At 48.4% G+C, this 22,972-nt stretch overlaps 1 protein-coding gene across 3 annotated transcripts in view; it reads right to left on the reverse strand.

The window, feature by feature from the left end:
- The window catches only part of LOC119460837 (flavin-containing monooxygenase 5), an 83,797-nt gene that overhangs the window by 19,769 nt on the left and 41,056 nt on the right, over positions 1-22,972 (reverse strand). The window lies entirely within an intron of this gene.

Below are 22,972 nucleotides of genomic sequence, written 5' to 3' on the forward strand. Positions count from 1 at the left end.
TAAAACGGCTTCACGTCCAGGGAAGCAATGGTACAGTCTGCAAAATTTGTTGCGATTTCAAGCTTTCAATTACCCAGTTGCCGGTTACTGATCGTGTTTGCATGAGAGGGCGCCCTTGGATCGAGGTCGAACTATCCGATGCGGCATGTTTTCGCGTTCGAACTAAACGCGTTTTCCTTCCACTACACTATATGATTTCTCGCCGACACTTTACAGTGCGTTCGAATTAAGCGAGAAGTCAAATTAACTGAGGTCGAATTAATGGAAGTCGACTGTACCACTATTAAACGCCGAATACGGCATATTCGTTTATGTGGACAATGTAACCGTCTCCTCGTGTTTGCATTGAAGACCACTGTTCACTGCCCGCTGTTCGCAGAAACGAAGATGCAGCATCGTGTGGCTGGTTGGAATGTCGATGCTACACCTTGGATTTTCGTAACATATTGCAGTATTTCAAACGCACGCACTTCACGGGAGATTTTCGTGGTCTGTGATGACGCTCCAGCCAAAAGCTACACCAAATTAATGTAAATTTTCTCAAACTGATTGCAAGAATACGACTAAACCACTTTCATGCAGTTCCGCACGGATCTGACTTCAGTTCATATCCTGGATGAATATTTTACGTGATCGTTTCCGAGGTAATATTGTACAGGATTGAACGTAATGTACGTGCAATATAATGTACAGAGGTCAAGAAACTTGTCTATAGAACGCACTCCTGAAGGCAAAAGTAGGTGCCAATGTACTAAGTGACCAGCATGGCGAGAGGAGACAAGACATGCCGTAAATGTCACATCAGTTGGTTTCGTGCCACGTGTTACCACTAATGTCGCCAGCGCAGTCCGGAGCGCGCACCTCATGCGTTCCAGACGGATGTCTTAATTGACCTCCGTACAAAGGGGTCACAGGAGGGTGAGGGCGATATACATATTCAGCAATATAGTGTGCCCGTTAAAGCCAGCTGATTCTCATAAGATTCTCACACTTATGAATCATCGTCATCGTTACCATGTGACATCGCGAGCGTTTGACGTGGAAGCGTAACACAGCTGACACGTCACGGGTCCCTCCGGTCGGTCGCTTTACAAGCAGTTCCGATTGCTGAGATTCGCGCGTGGACATAAAAGCGCCATTAGCGCGAAGGACCCTGCGTTTGAAGCGCAGCTTTGCCCCTGGTCGGCAATACCATCCATCAACATTCGCGCTCGGTGTCATTATTTTGATTGCAGTTTCCTCTACCCCACCGTCTTGTGCTGATCTTCTTCACTCATCCCATCAGATGGGAACCCACGACAACCCATAATGCAACGCGAGGCACCGCGATGCGCCTACGCGCGTGACAGGTGTCAAACTGATTCGCCCCGATCTGCGGTCACGCCGTCATGTGATTCGTATAGGCGTGCATGCGACCATCTCGTTTCTTCGATACTGTGCCCGTTACGATAGAGGTGGCTTCCGGGTGCAATTACGTCCGCCTAAGTGTGTCACCTATCCTCCGCGGGAGACGTAGTACGCGTTCGCCTCCGCTGAGCAAAAGCAACGAGGTCTCAACTACGAAAGCCTTCGTATGTGCTATAGGTGCGACCTCTCAGAAACGCGCCCGCTCGAACCTGAGCAACGGTTGCGCATCCTGCATACGTGAGGGCGTGTAGCGTCTGAGCTTCCGGTGACCACCGGCCGGGCACAGCGCAGGTCGTTCACCGGGCTCACAGGGCGCGATATACAGGGCACTGTGAAAGGGGAGTCAACAGCAACACACTTCCGATAAAAAGCATGCACCGCGCGACTCCTTCGTATCGACGACTGCTTGCCGGCTGCAGCTTATCGAAACGCGTGATCTTCGCCGTAGGTCTAGATGAGCTCGGAAGGCGTGAGTGGTCGTTGGATTCGCGCATCACTCAGCCGAGGCCGCTGGCCTATACGTGGCGCCTTACGCTGGCTTGTTATTAGCGAAACGAGAATACACATATGCAGTCGCTGTGCGGAGTCCTCCGATATTCACTCTCTTTGTTTCAAGGCCTGCTATACACTTCGCTTTCGCCGATGACAGCGTTGCCGATGTAGAAGGTTACATCCCGCTAAGCCCTTTCGGCACTGACCTTCGTTTATGATGACCCTTGCCCAATAGGAGTTAGTCGCCAATTGCTCAACGCAAATTGACATACAGCGCAGCTGTTTTAAAGTTGCATCGAGTTCAGACTATTACATTCGCAAATGGCGACTGGCGTTTCAATGGCTGCTGCCTCTATACAGCTGCGTTATATCTTATATACAGACATCCACCATCGCTTACTTTACGATAATCAGCGTCAACAAACTCTGAGGTGAAGTTAGTGTTTAAGACCGGACGAAGTTTAATGTTGACATATGGACCGGAGTTAACGTTCATAGTGCAGGTCCGCGGACTGTCTTCGTTTGATTCAGCGCGTGGTCTGTTCGTTACTTGTTAAGCGTGTGCATAATATGCCAGTCAGCATCATTTTGAGGGATATATACGAGTCCGTGCTCTTAATTAGTGCTTGCAAAGAATCTATCCAAAAAGCGTTCGGCCTGCAACTGTGCTCGCGTCGGACCAACGCCGAGTGTCATACACAGAGACGTTAAATGAGTAGGATCGGTTTAAGGAGCGGTTTAAAGCTGACGCGCTCTGAGCCGCGAATCGGTCATCGTGGTGTGGGTATCGGTTGAGCTCTCTTTATTGTTGCACTTATCGTATGCGTTAACGTGGTTCGTCATAACCGTCCACGCAGGTGAGAAATGGAACGAGGTGCCGCGCTGCAGTTGCTGGGTGCGCATCTGTTGGTGTAGTGGCGTAGCACTATATCGGCAGGATGTCTCGCTCAGAGACATCCTCTCCCTCGGTGTTCAACGGGTTGTTATACGAGCGTGCGCGGAGTGTGTCAAGTCGTTCGCATCGTGGGCGCGGCCGAACCGGAAGCGACCGATTCCGCCACAGACCGCCGGCGGCTACTGGCTGACCGTACTGTGGGCACGCATTCTACCGTATGTCTCAGCTAACGTTAGCCAAGCTGCTTATAAAAGAAAAAAAAAGTGGTCAAAGAAAAAAAAAAAAGAGAAACACAGTGCGAGATAAGAAAAGACCTAGTGTTCGGTCATGAGAGGTCTGACTATCGAACAATGAGTCTTATAATTGTATCTTGCATAGTATTTTTTAAATATTTTTTCCCGTTTAACAGCTTGGTTAACGTTAGCTGGGACACCCTATATATGAAGCACCAGGGATGTAGGACAACGCAAACTTCAAATCCTCCGCCGTGAAGGTTTCAGTAAGGTGTAGTAAAGTAAATGTTCAGTAATAAGGTATGGTTTCAGGCAGTTTCATGCATAATAATGTACAGGTTAAGTTGTAAGGTTCAGTAAGATGTTTCAGTAAGATGTTTCAGTAAGATTGGGTGGGTCGGGTGCGCACTGCTTTAAACACGCCGTGGCGGCGCAGTTCCTCTGGCGTTCCGCTGCTGTGCACGAAGTTGCGGGTTTGAATCCCGGCCGCGGCGACTGCGTTTTGAAGAAGACGGAATCAAAGACGGAATCAAAGACGGAATCAAAGACGGAAACAAAGATTTAGGTTCACGTTAAAGAAACCTAGACGATCGTATAATTGACCGGCAGTTTGCCACTGCAGCGTCTTTCATAGAGCCCCGTGTTCTTTATATCAAGCAGCGTATAGACAGACACAGACAAGCACTGTTAAGCTTGTGCCTTCCCGAGTCCTCTTTTCTGAGTTTCCGCGGGCTATAGTTTACCGACGTCTGTGTCTCAGACACCGCGTCGACGTCATGCGTCCGCCTATGGCGTTCTAGTGTGCTGGCTAGAACCGCGGGCAACTTTCTGTGGTGGCAATGAAGGGAAAGCTATGGGGGCGTGGCTGCTGCACATGTGTTACTGCGCCAAGTTTGACAGTGAGCTTTTAGTTGCTCGGAACCGACGCTGAATCGACGCAGCTTCCGCGTGCGACGGTTTCGCGTTTACCCAGACGCGAAAGGGAAAAGCCCCCCAAATAAGTAAACTTTTACACTGCTTTTTGTCTTATTTAACTGTTGCTAATAAAGTGTTTATATTTTATCTTCCCCAGCCAATAAACTAGCCTGGACTCAGAACGCGGGACTCTTTTCAGAAGCGCTCTCACTGGGGCGCGCTTTGCCTCCGTAGCTTTCCCTTCATAGCCACAGAAAATAGTCCGCGAGTATAGCTACGCTATTTTTTTTTTTTTTCGCGTCCAACGACAGGACGCTGACGACGTAATGTCAGAACGACGTATACACGATGCGTCTGCCCTGCAAACGGGAAGATCGTGTGTCATGGCGACTTCCTTGCCACTCAGCGGAGGCACTTTATCACTTTATCTCCTAGCCGCCTCGAAGCCAGATTTAGTGAGATTATGCGACCTTGTTTCACCAGGTATAAAGGAGGCGGCAAGGTCGCCCAAGAGATATAGATAGTGGCTCTTCCGTCATTGCTTCGCATCTGACGGAATTAAGCCGGGCCGAGTGCATCGACCAGTTTCGCATGCGTTTTAGAGGTTCTATAGCGCGTACGAAGACGTTCCTCGAGTCTATCTTTGGCCCCCAAGGGCCGATCTTATCGGGAAACCCGGACACAAACGCACGTCCGCTCGAAATGATTAGGTGTCCGCGTCGCGTAATCTTTCTGCGTTCATCCTTTTGGTACGCGTGGCGCGCGCTCGGGCTCAACTCTGTAGGAAGCAGAAGAAATAAAAATGAAAAGAGAAAGAAAAGCCCCGAGAACGGAACAGACCGAAAGAGCAAAACGAGCGCGCACGGCGCTGTTCCCTCGTCCTTAGGCTTCACGAAAGTAGCTATTCGTCGCTGCTTATCAGTCAATGACATCTCTGATCGCGTAGATAACGCGGGTCGTGAGCGTACCAAGTCTGAACGAAATCCTGCGCGTTGCACAAGCGTTGCGTGACCACAGACGAGGCGTCGAGGCCGTTGCTTACGTCTTTCGCTTCGTGGTTTCAAGGGGACCGGCGTTTGCATATCGAATTGACTTCGCGGATTGCAGGGCCACCGACCATTGGCATCAACGCGAATCTGTGGCAGACTGTTTCGGGCCTTCGGAGCACCGGGCCAGGCTCTTGTATTTCTCGGTCGGCAGCTATAACGCGCCTTTTTTCCATCACCTTCTACGTCGTTGGGCAACGCCCTCCTCCCATGACCGCATTCTAAGTGCAAGTGAAAGCGACGTATGGAAACTATCTAGAACTTGTCGGGCATCGCCGCCACTTTCCTCCTCTCTATAATTTAGCTATATTTTATTTTTGCTTACCCGCCGCGCTAGCACAGTGGCAATGGCGCTACGGATCTCAACGCTTTTCTAAAAGTTTGCGAGCTGTAGGGCTTATCTTGTCCCACAACGATAATCGTCATCAATATTGCCCGCACTTTCAAGTCACAAACTGCATGCGCGTTATCAGCGTGACGTAGCATTATCGACAGGAAAGTAGCGAGCGTCGAGTTTTCGAGAAAGGAGACGCAAGCAAGGCAGACGACGATTATCGTTGTGGGACAAGGATAAGCCCCAAAGGGTGCAAACATTTTAAGAGTGAAGGTCGCGGGTTTGATCACCGCCGCCCCGCCGTATTTTGATTGGGACGAAATGCAAAAAAAAAAAAAAAAAAAAAAAAAACGTTAAAAGAACGGTAAAGAACTCCGGATGGTCAAAATTAATCCGGAATCCCCGGACACTATATATAGGGCGTCCAACTGCGGTACCGTGGTGTTCGTTAAGTGTTCCTCACTCCAGGTGAATAATCATGAATTCTCATGAATAGAACCGCTACTATTGATAGCTTTCACGAGACGTCACGCACCCACCTTATCACCGTTTTGGGGCGCCGACATGGCGACTATGAGAGCACTTCAGTCCAAAGCTTTCACGTGACGTTACGGACCCAGCTTATCATCGTGTTGGTGCAGCAACATGGCGGCTACAATGACGTCAGTGTAAGTCATCTATTCAGGTGTGGCAGATTCGGTCGAGCGTGTACGGATTGGGGGCTCGGGCTGCCTCACGCACGAAGATCAGTCGCTACCGAGAAAGATGTCATCCGACCTGAAAATGCAGTGCGCGTGTTATAATTATTCCGGTTTTGTCTATTCGTAATGCGGGCCCGCTTCCGCGTTCACCGGTTATACAAATTTGCCCTTCGGCGACGTTGAAAATGTACAGAAGCGGACAGTCAGAGAGTGCCCATACAACGAGTTACCAGCGCGGTTTCGAGCACATTTTTTCGGACCCTGCGCGAGCGAATCGGAACATATTTGATCAAATCTACCTTTTCGCAGCTCTCACCGTTTATTGTTGATTTGTTTCGTGCGAGTCACGCGAGCCGTATAAGCTCACTTAATGTGTAGGCTTACCGGCTTGAATTAACTCGTCCGGTTAACTATAAACGTTCTCCCGCTCTCTCACTTCGAGTAAGCTTGTATCAAGGAGGTTTAAAAAAAAAAAAAAGCTTCCTTGGCTTGCTTGTATCTACTATTTGAAATTGGCCGGACGTTTAACAAGCGATATACGTTATGGCCATTCTTGCTTACTTTTGCACACATAACGTTCCTCTTCACACACTGTGGATCAGTAATGAAGAACCTGACGCTGGCTAGCCTATCTACGTTTCATTGACGACAAACATCCTCATATACGCAACGTGCTCTCATTGGCGAATAAACAATAAATAAGTTCGCAGTAACGTTTTTCATTCCATTGTGACACATCCAGAGATGGCCTAGTGCGAGCCAGCTAGTGTGGGTGCTGTTACAGGTATTACACACTGAGGATGTTTTCCGTAGGCGAAGTTAGCCCTGCAATAGTTGCCAGCAATTGCTTCGCACGAACAGTGCCTTTCTGAGTGCATCTGGCATGATCATCTAGTACGATGCATGACCATGGAGGAAGGAAAGATATTAGGATGGAGAATGACATCAGACATCTAAGTCAACTTCCTCCGGCGCCACCCCACCCTCCCTATGGGGCCTATCTGCGCGTTGGCTCTTGGGAAGTAGGTCTTCGAACGTTGCCGGACCTTTCAAGACATCGTCTAGTTCGTGGCAGCTCTTATTGACGCTTCGTCCGATCGACCCTTGCCACCTGCTCTCCGCTCTACTCTCGAGTGCTCGGCGGCTAGAAATTACCGTTTGCCTGTGACGTGATAAGGGTCTACTTCCCCACGAGCATTTTTTTTATATTTCGGCACATTTCAGTGTTCGATGAAATGTCATTGACCAACTAGCAGAGAAATGGGTCGTGTTTCGTGACTCAAAAGGATATCCTCAGGGCGTCAAATATGCTGTACGTCACAGTACATATGAGATAAGAGAAAGTAACCAACATGCTCTTAAAAAAAAAGAAAAAAAAAAGAACGTGGGCAGCTTGCACTAGTGGTGCAAGGCTAGAGTAACAGCGGAGCTGGTGATCGACCTAGCTTCTTCCGGATTTTACTAGGCTTGGCTAAGTTTTGCTAGGAAATGCTAAGTGCTGCTAGGCACGGTATTCCGAATCGGCTCGCCGCCGACGCGCAGATTTCCGCTTGGCCAGCGCGACGCGCTTCAAGATGAGCGGCTTCTTCGGGTGTCCGGATCTTCCTTTGGTCGTCCCATGCCAAGGGTACATGTATACTCGCCACAGAGTCAACGAGAGTTCTGCCGCCGTCGCGGCGGCTCCGAGCTTTATCTCCCCGGTGACGTCACGGCCAAGTTGCGCCTCTACACTTGCCGGTCCGTGGCTGGTCTACAGTGCCTAGAATATACTCTAGGCACTGTATACCTGGTCGAAACCTGCCGAGCCGACGCCAGAGGCGCCTGCTGTAGTCACGGACACCGCGCGCGTTCTGCGCGAACGCGGGGAAACGAGGAAACGCGAACGGCGTTGGCAGCATCTCTTGCGCTTTGACTCGTTGGTGCTGCTACAATTTCTTTCTCTCTCGCTCTGATTTTCTCTCCTTCCCTCTCCTTAACGTCCCATGTCAAGGCAACATGTGCACGACACGGCAACATGTGCACGACACGGAGAATAGGCGAAGCACACGCCGCTCCGTGAGGTGGTTGCTAGGCAACCCAGGTGACTCATCGCTCGGCAATGTTTTAAGCGCGATAGCGTTAATGGCCCCGTGTCGCAGGAAATCCGGCGTCGGATTCGTCGTTAGGCATCAGCGTCTGGCGGAAATAATCATGCCGAATCACATCATCCCGAACCACCCCGACCACACAGGCCTTCCGCGTGGCGCAAGGCGTTAGTGAACAAAAATTGAATTTCTCAAAGTAAAATCCGTCAGAAAAATCGTAAAGTACGACTTAACCACAACCTACAGGCGTGATAGCGTCGGATTGTAATTTGAATATACGAGAAAAAAGCCTGATAGGCAGCCAGGGATCTTTGAATGCTATCGCATTCCACTCTTAAAGGCGAAGCTTAAGCGTCCTCCAATTCTGATGGTGTTTCGCTGTACTTTGGTTCTAGGCAATATTGAGTGGAATGTTGCAAACTGAGTCTTTCTAAATTTCGGACACGCACGCGCCGCGGGCAACAGCAAACAATGATTAAAATAAAAAAAAGGTCCTAGGGCCTTAACATTTTGATATGACGGCTTAAAATTGTTCCTGTAAAGATGTCTTCCCAGCAATGCATTTGTGTTTAAAATTGAAGCCCACTTTAGGGAGATCAGTGTAAGCTTGGTCTTTGTAAGCTGGCTTTCCCACGTTGTGTGTTGCAGTGAAGCCTACTCATAAAGAAAAATGTGATGCGAACGGAGCCCAATAACACTATCGCGTCCCACTCTTAAAGGTGAAGCTTAAGCGTCCTCCAATTTTTTTCGATCGACGGGCACGGTTTTACGGATAGCTTAAACAGCTTCGCTGTTAAAAGGGCACGATGTCATCCTTCAGAAGCTTCCGGGCCACCGTTTCACTGCTGGTATACTGACTTCGCTGACAAGTCTGCCCGGTCTGTCCTCTGAGGTAACCCGACTATTTAAATTCCACTGGCGAGGACGGACGCTACAAGAGAACTTCGTTTGGTTGCTCTGTAGCTCTCTGAGCGTATCTAATTTCCGCCTCAAAGTGCCAACTATAGCCTCTCCCGTGGGTATATGCAATCCTGCTCTACCGCCTGTGGCTTGGTGGGACACTTACGAGCCCCTGTTCCTTCTGAAACATTTTCTGAAACGAAAGTTCTTGGACCCTGGCCACATCCGTCGATGACGCAGGAAGTTATTGGTGCGCTATTGCAGCTTTTGAGGAACACGGCCCTCAGTGACCGATTGTGGTCCTGCTGCGCGTCCTGCATGCTGTGTGCGCGCTGTGCTCCTTCTCTCTTTCTGCCCTTATTTTCCTCTTTCTATTCACCATTTCCCTGACCACCAGTGTAGGGTAGCGAACCGGAAGCTCGTACCGTTTACTTCCTCGTCTCCTCTGCTCGCTTTCTCTCTCTCCTTTAAACATTTAATGAGGAGGCTCCAAAATTGTCACGTGACACTCCCTCTTATCCCCTTTTCCTCCTCCATATTCAGAACCAAGGCCCAGGGCCTCTCCACGCGATCTCCATTCACCCCTGTTTTGCATCAGCTGACTCCATTCTACGCCCACAAATTTCCTAATCTCATCACACTACCTATATACGTATAATCCTCTGTCGTCCTCGACTGCGTTTACCTTCCTTTGGCTCCCATTCTGTGACTCTTATTCACCACTCGTTATTTCTCCGCCACTTAAAAAAAAAAAAAGTTCACTAGAATATCGGCTACATCTGTTCGCTCGCTAATGCGCACCGCTGTCTTGCTATCTTTCAGCCTTACACGTCTATCGTTTCCCGTTCCCCAAGGCAAACAAACGCATGGCTGGGCGTCTAGCTGTTCAAAAAACAAGCACAGCAGGAAGGAAACGAACGAGATAGAGTACAAACTGAATGTCTCTGCATCGTCAAATCTGTCCCGGCAACAACGGCTCACACATCCGCACCAGACCAGTGTCCTTCAACAATGGCGATAAGCGTAACCATTCAATAAGACGGCGTGTACTCTTAACGTTTACACCGCGCGACCTCGGCTTACGGCGCGTGACCAAGAATCTGACGGGCTGTATGGTATACGAGGGCTTCGAGCATCGTGATTGGCTACCCTGAAGCCAGGCTACCCTGGCTACCCTCAAGAATGTACTGAATGCAGTACATTGTGCATTATGTACGAGCGTATCGAAGGAAATGCAGTACACGAAGTTGCACTCTGGAACAGATAGACATAGTGTTTGGATTCACCTGATTGATTGACCTATGTCTAATCGCAGAAACTGTGCCTACCATTGGCTAGAAAAGTAGTAGAGGTGGGCGAATATTCCAAGTTTAGAATGCGACTCGAATATTACCCATTAACCATTCGTATTGGTATTCGAAAAGGAACTATTCAGCATTTTCGAAAATTCAAAACTAACCAAATATTTCGCAATAACTGACTGTTAGGTGCTTGTTACTGTTCTCCGTCTGGTAAACAAACAAAGTATCATCGTAAATTATCAGAAGTGTAACGACGACAAAACTGTTTCGAAGGAATGCAATAACAAAACAAAATTGATTATACAAGTCTTGTTTTCATTTTCGTGGTAGAAGCCTAGATGATAAGATGCAAGTTTTCCTTGTACTCTGTCATTCAGTGTTTTTGGCAGTTTTGCCAAGTAGCATTTTTATATTTTACGCTACGACATGTGGCGTTTTCCTTACAACGGGCACTATTACACGTGTTTACGGCACACAAGTCCTTGAACAGCTTTTTTTTTCTTTTTCCACTACTTCTGATTTTTTTTTCGGGCACCATTTATTTAGCGTTTTTGTGAAACTCCATTCTATAGAGCAGCCATTCGTTTCTGTAAAACCTGTTTGCAACCAGGCTTTAGAGATGTTGCGAAGCTATTACTGCAGATTTTTATTGAAAATGAGCGATCTGGTTTTTAAAACCAATTTTTTGTTCCTAATAGTTAGCTGTCTTTTTTGGACTAGTCAGTTCAGACGTTGTACCTACTTATACAGAAATAAATATTGCTGCTGTAAATACATATAAGGATTTTTCGTATGACTATTCGGTTTCATATTCAATACTTACTATTCGTATTCGATCCGTATTCGAAAAAAAAAAAGGTATTTGCCGACCTCTGGAAAGTAGGCACAGAAAAGTTAGATAGGTTTGCTTTATTGATGACGTACATTTGTTGCAATGGGAATGTTTAGGTATCATTTGTTTTATCACTGAGTAATTTCGTAGGCAACATGGGTGCGGCAGCCTAGACACATGTGAGAGTAGTAAAGATAGCAGTATTTGGAATTGTCTTGCGGTCAAACTCAGCGGTCAAGCTCATTCAGTGTCTATGGGCGACGGCGTTCCTAGCGCGTTCCGGAGCCTTTAGAACGCTCCGGAACGCGTTCTCTTAGGCGCCCGTGCCTGCGGCGAACGTCGGCGGCGTAACCAAACGAACGAGCAAAGCGAAAGATGAAAGCGAACGCGTGCACTTAGATTTAGGTGCACGTTCAAGAACCCCAGGTGGTCGAAATTTCCGGAGTCCCCCACTACGGCGTGCCTCATAATGAAATCGTGGGTTTTGGCACGTAAAACCCCCTAATTCATTCAAAGCGAACGCGGAGCGCAGCGGGGAATGAAAGACGCGAGAAGGAAAGCGGAGAGGAGGGTGCAGTGGAACCACGAGGCGGAAAGTGGAAGAGGGTATGGCGAAAGCGTGAGAAGAAAACCGTAGCGCGGCGACGATGTCTACGAGAAGAAAGCCAGAGTAGCTAGCGCCCGTCGTCTGGTAGGTATTTGGGCGGCGGCTGCGGTGAATCGCGCCCACGCGCCACCCACGTGCTCCGTTTGCAACGTGCCGCACGAGACAGATTGTCTGCGCCAGCCAATATATCCCGAAATGAAAACACGCATAGAAGTGCGCTCAAATTTCGCATTAGGGAGCATCGTAATCGCCGGTGAAATTTAGAAGGTCATCTCCGACAACCGTCACCGAGCGGTGGCGCCGCGTCTGCTCACCTTTGAATATGCCTATGGGCGCGCGCGGGCGATGCCGCCGGAGCCATAACGGCGCAGTTGCGCCACAAACGCACTCACTGTCGCGTCGGATGTATACCTGTGACGCTCTGGCGGCCTCCGGGCTGCCGCTTACGCTGCGCTGCAGGGCAGGCATCGCGTGCTTGCTAACGCTGTGGTTGCTTCGCCCTTCGAGCGAAACTGTAATTAATATAAGGCCATGCACATTTATGCACCCGTATTTGTGAATGCGCAACTAAGCTGCCACTGCTTCTTAGAATTCACGTTCTTATTATGCCCAATTTCTCTGGAAAAAAGGGGATCAACCAATTTTTGGTTCTATATTGACTCTTTCGGCACGTTTGCGAGAATTCCTTTATTGCCGGAACGTTTATCATAATACCTCGTGTTCCTTTGATAATTAAACAATTTGTTGTTTGTTGATGAGGCGGTGATATAATAGATGTCACATTTCTAATTTCGTCCAAGTAAATCAACATTCGCTCCTCGAAGGTCCGAAGATTTATGTGGCAGACCGGTGTCTATATGTAAATAACGAGGCAACGAAAGTGATACAAGGGCGCATCGACACCACTGCTTAACGCCTCTGAATCCTCCCCCCACCCCAACCCCTACTTGTTTGTTTATCTCACACAAGCGCTTGCCCAGCTCTTTCTCCTCAAGCTCTATCTTTAGCTTCAAGGCCCGATCCCATCGCCAGCGCGTAAACACGTCAAGACTCGTTCGTTCGCATCGATTAGCCGCGGTCTTATTCATCATTGCACGCGTAACGCCTGTCGCCTTGAGCGAAGAATTGCACGTGGCCGCATTGCGTACGAGGGAACAAGGGCACACTGTTGTTCCGTCCTTACCCTTCGAGAAGGCCTCGCGCGTTATCTCCAGTGACATCGGACACGACTGGGAGAGATAACGGGGCGTACGCGAGAAAGGAAAACCACTGCACTGAGAGAACAATTATTTTTTTCCTCAACTGCGGTTTCGCTGTAGAGTTACGTGCATCAGTTTGCGTGCGGCCTCAATGTATCACTTCATCGCAAGAGAGCTTTACAAAGTAAGCTGGAGATGAAATTAACGAACGAACGAACGAACGAACGAACGAACACGAACGAACGAACGAACGAACGAACGAACGAACGAACGAACGAACGAACGAACGAACGAACGAACGAACGAACGAACGAACGAACGAACGAACGAACGAACGAACGAACGAACGAACGAACGAACGAACGAACGAACGAACGAACGAACGAACGAACGAACGAACGAACGAACGAACGAACGAACGAACGAACGAACGAACGAACGAACGAACGAACGAACGAACGAACGAACGAACGAACGAACGAACGAACGAACGAACGAGGACGGACGGACGGACAGACACTAGGTGTGTGGCACATATTGTAGTTAATCCCGATACACCGGTTCTTGTTGAGGAAGGCTACTGGTTACCAACCTTGTCGCAAGCGCTCGCAAAGCAAAGCACACGATTGCTACCAGCTGAAATATTGCCAATATTACCGCGTTGAGGTGCTGAACATTTGCGTTTCGTTGGCTCATGGCTGCACATCCGAGAAACCGAGAAACTTTCTATGTGTCGGCTGGCAGAGCAACTCCTACGAGTGACACAGAGCCTTCTAAATCGGCTCCTGACCTGCGATCTCGGATGTCGAATGCGAACTGTCATTTATCCATAATATTTTAGCTAGTGGTAATTACATGAACACTACTGCAGCGGATTAGCGCAGTGTGCATCGGAGTTACGACCGTACAAATGATTCTAGAACTGTTTGTTTGCGCGGTATATCTGTTTGTAAAGCTTATTATATTCAGACCGTCTATTCGGTTGTGCAACGTTTCGGGGTCTTAACAAAAGACATCCACTGACGGGACTGCCACCTGGCAGCATGCCTGGCTGTGAAGGACGGTTACAGTTATTACGGTAATCGAGCGCGTTATCGGTGCGCTTGTACTTTATGGTCAGACATGAATGCGTAGAGTTTTCTTAGTAGAAATGTATATGCTTGAATAAGCCTTATATACAGCGCCGCCGGATGGGCGCCGTATCTTGAAAGCGATCTGCGACGTAGACAAAAGTGCGCGCCCGCGCGGACCTCATCTTCAAAGCGATCTGCGATGTGGACAAAGTACGCCACGCCAAGTGCCAGTAGGTTCGTATGCGCTGTGCCTTCGACGTTTAGTTGGCGCTGAAGCAAGAGACAACACGAAGGTCAATTTGATCGCTGCTGCTGGCGCGTTTCCCAACTCAAGCGTTTTGACAGCAAGTTTCCGCCGTCATCGAGTGAGATGTGCACGTTCATGTTTACCTGTGCGCGCGTCGTGACACCGTACTTGCTAATTTATTTAGTAAGCGAATGTTTACAAGTTTATAGGGCCCATAAAACTAATATTCTTGCTTTGTATAGTTGTCTACTAATTTGCTATCGCAATCGATGCTTCGCCTTTCGAGCGAGACTGCGACATTCTTTTGTAAACCCGAAGTCTGGGATCCATCTTCACTTTACGCCGCCCGTCCTTCGGCATCTTCTGGCCCTCTACTCGACAGGAAATGACGTCGGTAGATGCGGATGCTTACTTCTGAGAGGAAGGAAGTGTGGCTGATATGCGCCCGTTCTGATTAGATGATGGCAACTGGATAGCCTGTGTCTCACTGCAGGCATTCAGTGAAACTGAGCACCGGTGTAACAACCATTCGAGGACGTCATTAACCACGGGTTGGTACTCGGCTCGTTTTTCCTGATAAGATTTCTCTGACTACGGGAAGCGAACTGTGGTTATCAATGTGTCGGTCCGTGCGTCACGAAGGAACCCCTTGAAAGCTGGCAGGAAAGCGGTAAGACGGTTATCCAGGAATAACTACTCACTATAACTTGATCGCACGATGCATGTTTATAGTACGCGCGTTTCGTAACATCCTTCTTCCTTAGTGGGAAGATAGGGCGTGTGAGCGGAAACTAACACGAGATACGCACGATGCAAGGCTCGGCCACCGATGCACTAATCTTGCTTGTACGCCGTTGTACGGAGCCGCGTACACGTTGTGTATGGTGTCATTTACAGAGGCGGCAAGCGGAAGCGAAGGCACGATTTGGAAAGTACAAGGCTATGCACGCGTTCAAGGATGTCATTTTTCCGGCTATGCAGAGAAGGTCTCTGTTTTCTGATAACTTCGCACATTTACTTATCTCCAGACCCGCGCGAGGTGTCTTTTCAAGTTGCGCTGCGGGGCGTGCCCTTGCGGTTAATTATCGCTGCGGAAGGAGCGAAGCCGCGAGTGATTGAGGAAGTACTGTCCGGATGGTTTGAGTGGTTCTTGATTCAGGTTCTCGCTCGCGGCTGAACGTCCTTTTTTTCTGGTGGCGGGCACTCGGTCGGGACCAGTATTATTGCATAACCGATTTAAATTGCCAGGTATAGTCGGGAGAGCGGAAACGAATGCGCCATGCAGCGAACACACACAAGACCGCTCTCCGTTCCGGAAATTCATTCTCTTTCAGCGCTTCCGGTCTTCGGGATAAAGATTGCCGCTGTTGTATAGGTAACTTCGCCCCTTTGCTAACGCCAGACCCCGAGCGTTTTCAATCAAAATTTTATTACGCGTGTCAGTGCCACTTGCTTCGAACCCCGTGTTTGGAACTAACTATAACTAACTAACTAACTAACTAACTAACTAACTAACTAACTAACTAACTAACTAACTAACTAACTAACTAACTAACTAACTAACTAACTAACTAACTAACTAACTAACTAACTAACTAACTAACTAACTAACTAACTAACTAACTAACTAACTAACTAACTAACTAACTAACTAACTAACTAACTAACTAACTAACTAACTAACAAAACAACTAACCAACCAACCAACCAACTGAATCTTCTGACTTCGATGCCGTGCGTCTCTGGCGCTTTTATGACAAGAAAGCCGTGCGGGTCTGAGCGTTCCTTACAGCAAAACGACTGCTAAGAAAGCGCGCATAAAATCGTTATCCTGTAGTGTAGGCACGGACTTTCAAGAGCGCACGGTTGGGATCAAGTCTTGCATTTGTTACGAAGGAAGTTGAGGGCGTAATAAAGTTACGGGGATTAGGTAAACGCCAAAACAAAAACATCTCCTACGATTACGATACTCTCTAATTCGAAATTTGAGCGCAGTTCTATATGCGTGTTTTCATTTCGCGATATGTTGGCTGGCGCGGACAATATGTCTCGTGCGGCACGTTTCAAGCGGAGCGAAGTGTGGCGTGACTGCCTCGCTAATCTGGAGATCGCGAGAGGCAGCGCGTGGGTGACTCGTGGGCGCGATGCACAGCAGCCGCTGCAGACAGACCTCCAAGACGATGCGTGCTACTCTGGCGCCATCTCGTAGCCATCGTCGCCGCACTACTCTTTTCTTCTCACGCTCTCGCCATACCCTCCTCCGCTTTCCGCCCCATAGTTCCGCTGCACCCTCCTCTCCGCTTTCCTCTTCACTTCTTTAATTCCCCGCTGCGCTCCGCGCTCGCTTTCATCTTTCGCTGCGCTCGTTCGCTTGGTTATGCCGCCGATATTCGCCCCAGGAACGGGTGCCTAAGAGCTGTGCTCAAAAAAGGATGTTATGCAACGTATATAGTTCGCGACAAGAATGGGATTGGATCGGATCGGTGCAAAAATTTGATGGCGCGAGACGGCGAATGCCGTAAGCACTCAAGTTTTTTTGTGGCATGAAAGTGTGCGCAGACATGCATGCATTCACAGATTACAGTAGTTAACGATGTAAAGTAAAACAGTTGCATCTAATGTTCATCGACATGGTGCAAGTTAACTTAAAACTGAATGCTACACATACCAACTATATATATATAGACTTCAAGGGCGTGCGTGCATCTCGATAATGCTTCCTGCACGCGAGTTATGTCGGGATGTTCCGTAACCTGGCTCTAATGTTAATCAGTGTGGTATTCGCAACGCGGATGCCCGTTTCCAGCCTGAGACTTATTGCGCACTAGGGGAAGGGACGGTTTGTGTACAGATTAGCCCTTTGACACCGCGGCACATTCTTACTATCGACGCCGCACCGAGGCGCATGCGCATACGCCTGCTTGCAGCCAAGTGGGACGCGCAACTCCCAACGCCCCAGCTATGCCCCGCGTGCCAGGAGACTTTAATGATTATGCCTTCTTTCTTTTCATGCACTTCCCATATAACAGGCCGCCCCGACGCCGGCGGATCAACAACCCTTTCTTCCGGTTGTACTCTCGCATGTGTACTCGTTTTGGTTTTGAAACAACGCGGAAATCGGTCAGCGGGCGTCATTAGACGGCGAGAGCCGGGCGCCGACGCGGCGCCCTCTGCTGCAGCAACGAAACGACGGCCGCTGTAAACGGTAAACACAAACAAACGCGCGTGAAACACAAGAGGCAAAACGGGTTGTTGCCGGATCCGTTCTTTCTTTTCTCTATTTTTCTTTACACTCTCTCTCGCTCTCATCTCGACGGCGAACAAGGGCGCGATGACGGGAAGTTGAGAACGGTGAGCCATGTCCGTTGGTCTGGACGTACTGCGCGTTCTGCAAGATGTGCGCAGTCGTCGGCAGCGCGTGTTGGCGTCGGCGCGTATGTCTCGGCATCGTGTTTGACAGGGGACGTATTCCGCGACGATCACTTTCGGCGATAGTATCGCCTCGGCCGTCAGGCGCGCGCTGATTGGTTGGTCGAGCAAGATCGGAGGAGCTGATTGGCTGGTTGAGCACTACGTCACTCGAAGGCGATAATATCGCCGTCAGGCGCGCGCTGATTGGTTGGTCGAGCAAGATCGGATGAGCTGATTGGCTGGTTGAGCACTACGTCACTCGAAGGCGATAATATCGCCGGAAGTGATCGTCGCAGAATACGTCCCCAGAGGAAAGCGAAGTTGTGCGATGACGTGTGCCATTATGCTCGTGCCACTTGTATGTGCAAGCCACATTGTATCTGTTCGATCTTGGAAAGGAAGGCTGCCGAAAGACTGCGGGACTCCTCGGAGAATCGCCGAAGCGGTCTCCAGAGTCTGTGCATATAAAATGGGTCCCAGGTAACGTTATCCAAACTGTTTAACGAAAAAAAAAATGATTTAGAAAACGTGGTGCAAGATACAATTATGAAACCTACGATGTGGGGTCGTCAGTGGTCTGACGACTAAACACCGTAGGTTTTATAATTATACCGGGTGTTTCAACGAGCACTTTCAGAAATTTTTAAAGGTTGCCTGTGGCAGATAGGACAATTCTAGTTCATGAGCTGGTGTACTCGAGAAGGCGGCCATTACTTGCACAAAATACTGAAATGCATAATCCACTAATTAACAAAAATCACTAATGAAGTTTTTAACTAATCACCTTATGGTCCATATTGCAATCTACAAATTCTAGCCGTGAATTGGGAACCAACTCTCAGGATGATACCAGTTTCGAGATATCGATTCCCGAACTTTGCAGTTAAATGCATTGGCGTTCCAGTTACTTTTGTGCTTCAATGCATAAAACGACGTTTTTTTGGGGGAAAGTAACTAGAACGCCAATGCATTTCTTCGCAAAGTTCGGGAATTAATATCTCAAAACTTCAAGAGCCTATAGCAGCTTAAATGTGGCATGAAAACTATAGTAGTCTAATATGTCACTGATAGTTGTGCGCATTAGACTTCGTATACATATAGGGCACATTGCCTCCGCGAAGTAGAAGAAATGCTGAATATACTATATACTGCCTTGAATTCTAATGCGGTGTTTCCCCTAAAAGGAGGGTGGCACTGGATTCAAACGCCTTCGCATTCGGCTTATGTTAGTGCTGCACGCTATTCTGCTGGTACTTGTGTATCCGCTCGTCTATGCAGGGATTTCGGCACCTCTTTTTGCTCGGAGCGGGCTGTCCTTCCCCGAAGGATTCTAACGCGAGAGCGTTATAAGGGCCCCGTGTCGCAGAAAATCCGGCGTCGGTGTCAGCGTCGGCGTTGGCGCCGGCGTCCGCGGCCGAGAAAATCATCTCGAACCACCCCGACCACGCAGCCCCTCAGCGTGACGCAGAGGCTTCAGTGAACTAATTGAGTTTCTCAGAGTAAAATGCGTCAGAAATACCGTAAAGTATGACTTAACCACAACCTGCAGACATGATAGCGTCGGATTGTAATTTGAATGTACGAGAAAACGTAATTCTGTTACGCGGAAACTCGAACGCAAACCCCTTTTCCAGCATTTCTACCATTCATATACAGCGGCGCACCCGGGTAGGTTTTGTTCTGCTGTTGAGGCCAACGTCAGAGACCGGACTTTGCGGGCGCCGCAGCATCGCGGTAGAGACGCGGCTATGCAAGAATTGAGTTACTGTATATGGCTCCGTTTGAGAGAGAGATACTCCTTAATGAGTACTGGAGAGACTTGCGTGGCGGCACGCCTATATAGCATGCTACTCCAGATGGGTATGATAAAAATGAAACGCTCAATGCACGAAAGATGCACAACGTACATACACATAGAGTTACTTACATAGAGCAGAAAGAGAGCATCGCCCGTGGCAACGCTTCCTGCACCGAGGAAGAGTTGCGAGCAAAGCGCTGGAAGTGGCCGTTTACTAATTAGGGGCGCGTGCGTGCAGCGGCTGTGCATATATATATATATATATATATATATATATATATATATATATCCGGAAGCAGCGTTACTGGTCAGGACGCGATGCTAATAAGAAACTGCGAACGTTTGGCTACGTATAGGACGACGCGCCTGCGAGCATCTCCGCTGGAAAGCGTAGCTATACAACGGCGGACTGTGCGCGAATGACTGCGGTACACGCACGGCTGTCTTTCGCACATTTTTTTTTGCAAAGAAAGAGACGGGTTAAGAAAAGAAAAATCATAGCGATAACGAAATAAAGAAGCTCGCAAGAAAACATTATGGTGAAAAGGGAAAAACTCCTACACACTCTAGCTCATGCAGGGTGTCATGTTATGCAGGGTGTCCCAACTGATAATTCACCAAGATTTAAAAATATGCAAATGTCACGTCGCGGGACAGAACCAAGGTAATGTTGTTTGCCGGCACTTGGAGGTACTCAGATTACCTTTTTTTGCATTCCGCCTAAATACATAATTAGTCTTAATTAATTGATCGACTTTTCAAATATTATAATTAGATGAAAAGTGTCAACGCGAAAATTGCGGAACAACATGAAAAACTCCCGATACAGCTTTCTCTTGCTCAATACGTGCTACATAAATGTGTTTTTCCGAGCGTGAAAGAAACCCGCGAAACTATACATGCAAAATTGCCGCGCGACTGACCGCTCGAGGCACGCGGGCTCCTTTCACGCTAGGAAAAATACTTATGTAGCATTGAGCAAGAGAAAGCTGTATCAGGAGTTTTTCATGTTGGTACACAATTTTATCATTGACAAAATGCGAAGCATTTTGCAGCGTCCTTTGGGGTTCTGCCCAAACCACCATGTTTCTGTTAGGTGAACACGTGCGTGTGTGCATGTGTGCTGTGTGTGTGTGCGTGTTAAAATTAAATTATGGGGTTTTACGTGCCAAAACCACCATCTGATTATGAGGCACGCCGTAGTGAGGGACTCCGGATTAATTTGGACCACCTGGGGTTCTTTAACGTGCACCTAATCTAAGTACACGGGTGTGTGTGCGTGTGCGCGTGCGCGCGCGTCGGGTCGCCGACAATGGCGACGACGTCATGGTGGTGATGGAACGGTGGCTAACTTGTTTGTACTCCGGCGGATAAACTTTGCAACCTGTTCCATTATGACCGGTGCCAATACCGAGGCTTTGAACTACAGAAAGTTGAGCTGGTCGGTGTACATTCATTGTGAAAGAAGGGAAGGCGTGCAGACACGGACACATGTAAGAGAAGAGAACCAGACATCACAAGCGCCGTGTTGTTGTGTTGTCTGGTTCTCTTCTCTTACATGTGTCCGTGTCTGCACACGTTCCCTTCTTTTAGGACCCATAGCGAATGTCGTACAATGTCACAGTGCGATGCGAGGAAAAGATTGGGGGAAAGTGGGCCGATCGCGAAGGTTGGTGCAGTTATAACATGGCGTCTCAAAGCAATTTAGCTGGTACGATGGAAGGTTGGGGGGAAAATGGCGCGCTCCCTCCTTTTCATGATGCTGCTAATAATGCATCTTAATGGTGACGTTATAGGCATTTGAGAACTTTCAGGCTTGATGAGAGTGCTAAGAATTCAGAGCAAGAAAGAAAAAGAAAGAAACAAAGATCACTGTGTCGCGTTTCTCACAGAGAGCCACAATATAAGAAAAACGATACTTTATTTATTTGGTTTTCTTCTAGATGGAAGAAAGACAACTTGAAAAAACCGTAGGGAAAACAGAAAACGAGGAAAGTGAAATAGGCTTTGTATGTAATGTAGCTTCGCATAAATTATGCGTTTTTAAGTGGCGCTTCGTCGATGCGTTCTCATTCTTCCTTGCCTTCCAAATTCATCAAGCACTGCACCCGCATTCAGGTCTCAGACATCCTCGTCATGAGAACTCGCTAACCGCGCTTATGAGCGCTTTATGAGGCCGAACGGCAATACAGCTATTGTTTCAGCGAAGTGATTCATTAGCGTTGTTCATATCTAAATATCTTTTTCTTTCGATGCATCTGTTTCGCGTGATAATGAGCGTGAAACAACGATTACGAGCGGGGACGCCTCACTCAGTGAAGAGCGACCGCAATCGTAACTCAATTACGCGGACTCGCAATTGTGGCTCGCATATGCGGGGCAGCGCGGATCTCACGCACTTCCGCACCCAAGAGACCACGCCCCCGGAAGTCCAGTCTACTCTCTTTGTGTACAGTCTATCGCCACTGCCGCCGCCTCGGACCTGTCTATAGCATCTTCGGTGAAAAAAAAAAAAAAAAAAAAAAACCGAATAAAAACGAAAGCGAAGGCAATGACGGGGAAATAACGGCCGTGAGATTGTTTCCACGAGCGAGGAAAAGTTGCGAGCGCTCGCGACTGCACAAACATTCCGTATCTTCGCGCCCATTACCCGCACGTATATAGTTCATACATGTATATTCTTATGCGCCGTGGTGGTTCAGTGCCTATATATGATGTTGCGCTGGTGAGCTCGAGGTCACGAGTTCGACGCCCGATCGCGGCGATCGCATTTCGATAGGGACGACATGCAAAATATGCTCGTGTGTACTAAAATTTAGGTGCACGTTAACAAACCCCGGGTGGTCAAAATTAATCCGGACTCCCCTGGAATACGACGTCGCTCGCAACATGTTGTGCAGTTTCGTGACGGTAAACCCCATTATTTATTTATTTTTGACAGCGCACTATACCAAAGACAACAGAAAGAGGACGGGACAAGCGCTGGTGTCTCGTCGATCCTCTTTCTTTCTTTCTTTCTTTGTCTGTGTTAGTTTGTGCGCTGTGCAAAAATGGATAGTTTCCAACTCGCCGCTTCTTTTTCTTGCGCAGCCCATAGCTTATAGTCCATATAAAGTGCACGCAGGCTAACGCCACCTTTATTATAGCAAACTCAATGATTTCAAAGGGAAAAAAAGAAAGAGGTTTAACTCTTGTGAACCTGTAGTTATCACGAGCGAAAGGTCTGTTTGGCCAATTGGTTTTGCAAAGACTATGCTCACAGTGTTTCATTAATGCCCCGTTTCCGCGCTTGGTTAGCTTCACTATATATAACGTGCTAATCTGGCCTTCCTTTGCTCCGGTGTTTCAGCGGCCAACTTTGCCTTTGCTTCACATTTCGCAGCCTGCCGTCTAGCTATATCTACTGCATGATTAGATTCAGCCTGTCGCTTGCGCAGAAGTGCACACAAGGACGGCCCAGCCGGCGCGCCATCTATGGCGAGACTGAGCGACCAAGC

Source organism: Dermacentor silvarum, chromosome 8 (genome assembly GCF_013339745.2).
Source record: "Dermacentor silvarum isolate Dsil-2018 chromosome 8, BIME_Dsil_1.4, whole genome shotgun sequence".
Classification (NCBI taxonomy): Eukaryota; Metazoa; Arthropoda; class Arachnida; order Ixodida; family Ixodidae; genus Dermacentor; species Dermacentor silvarum.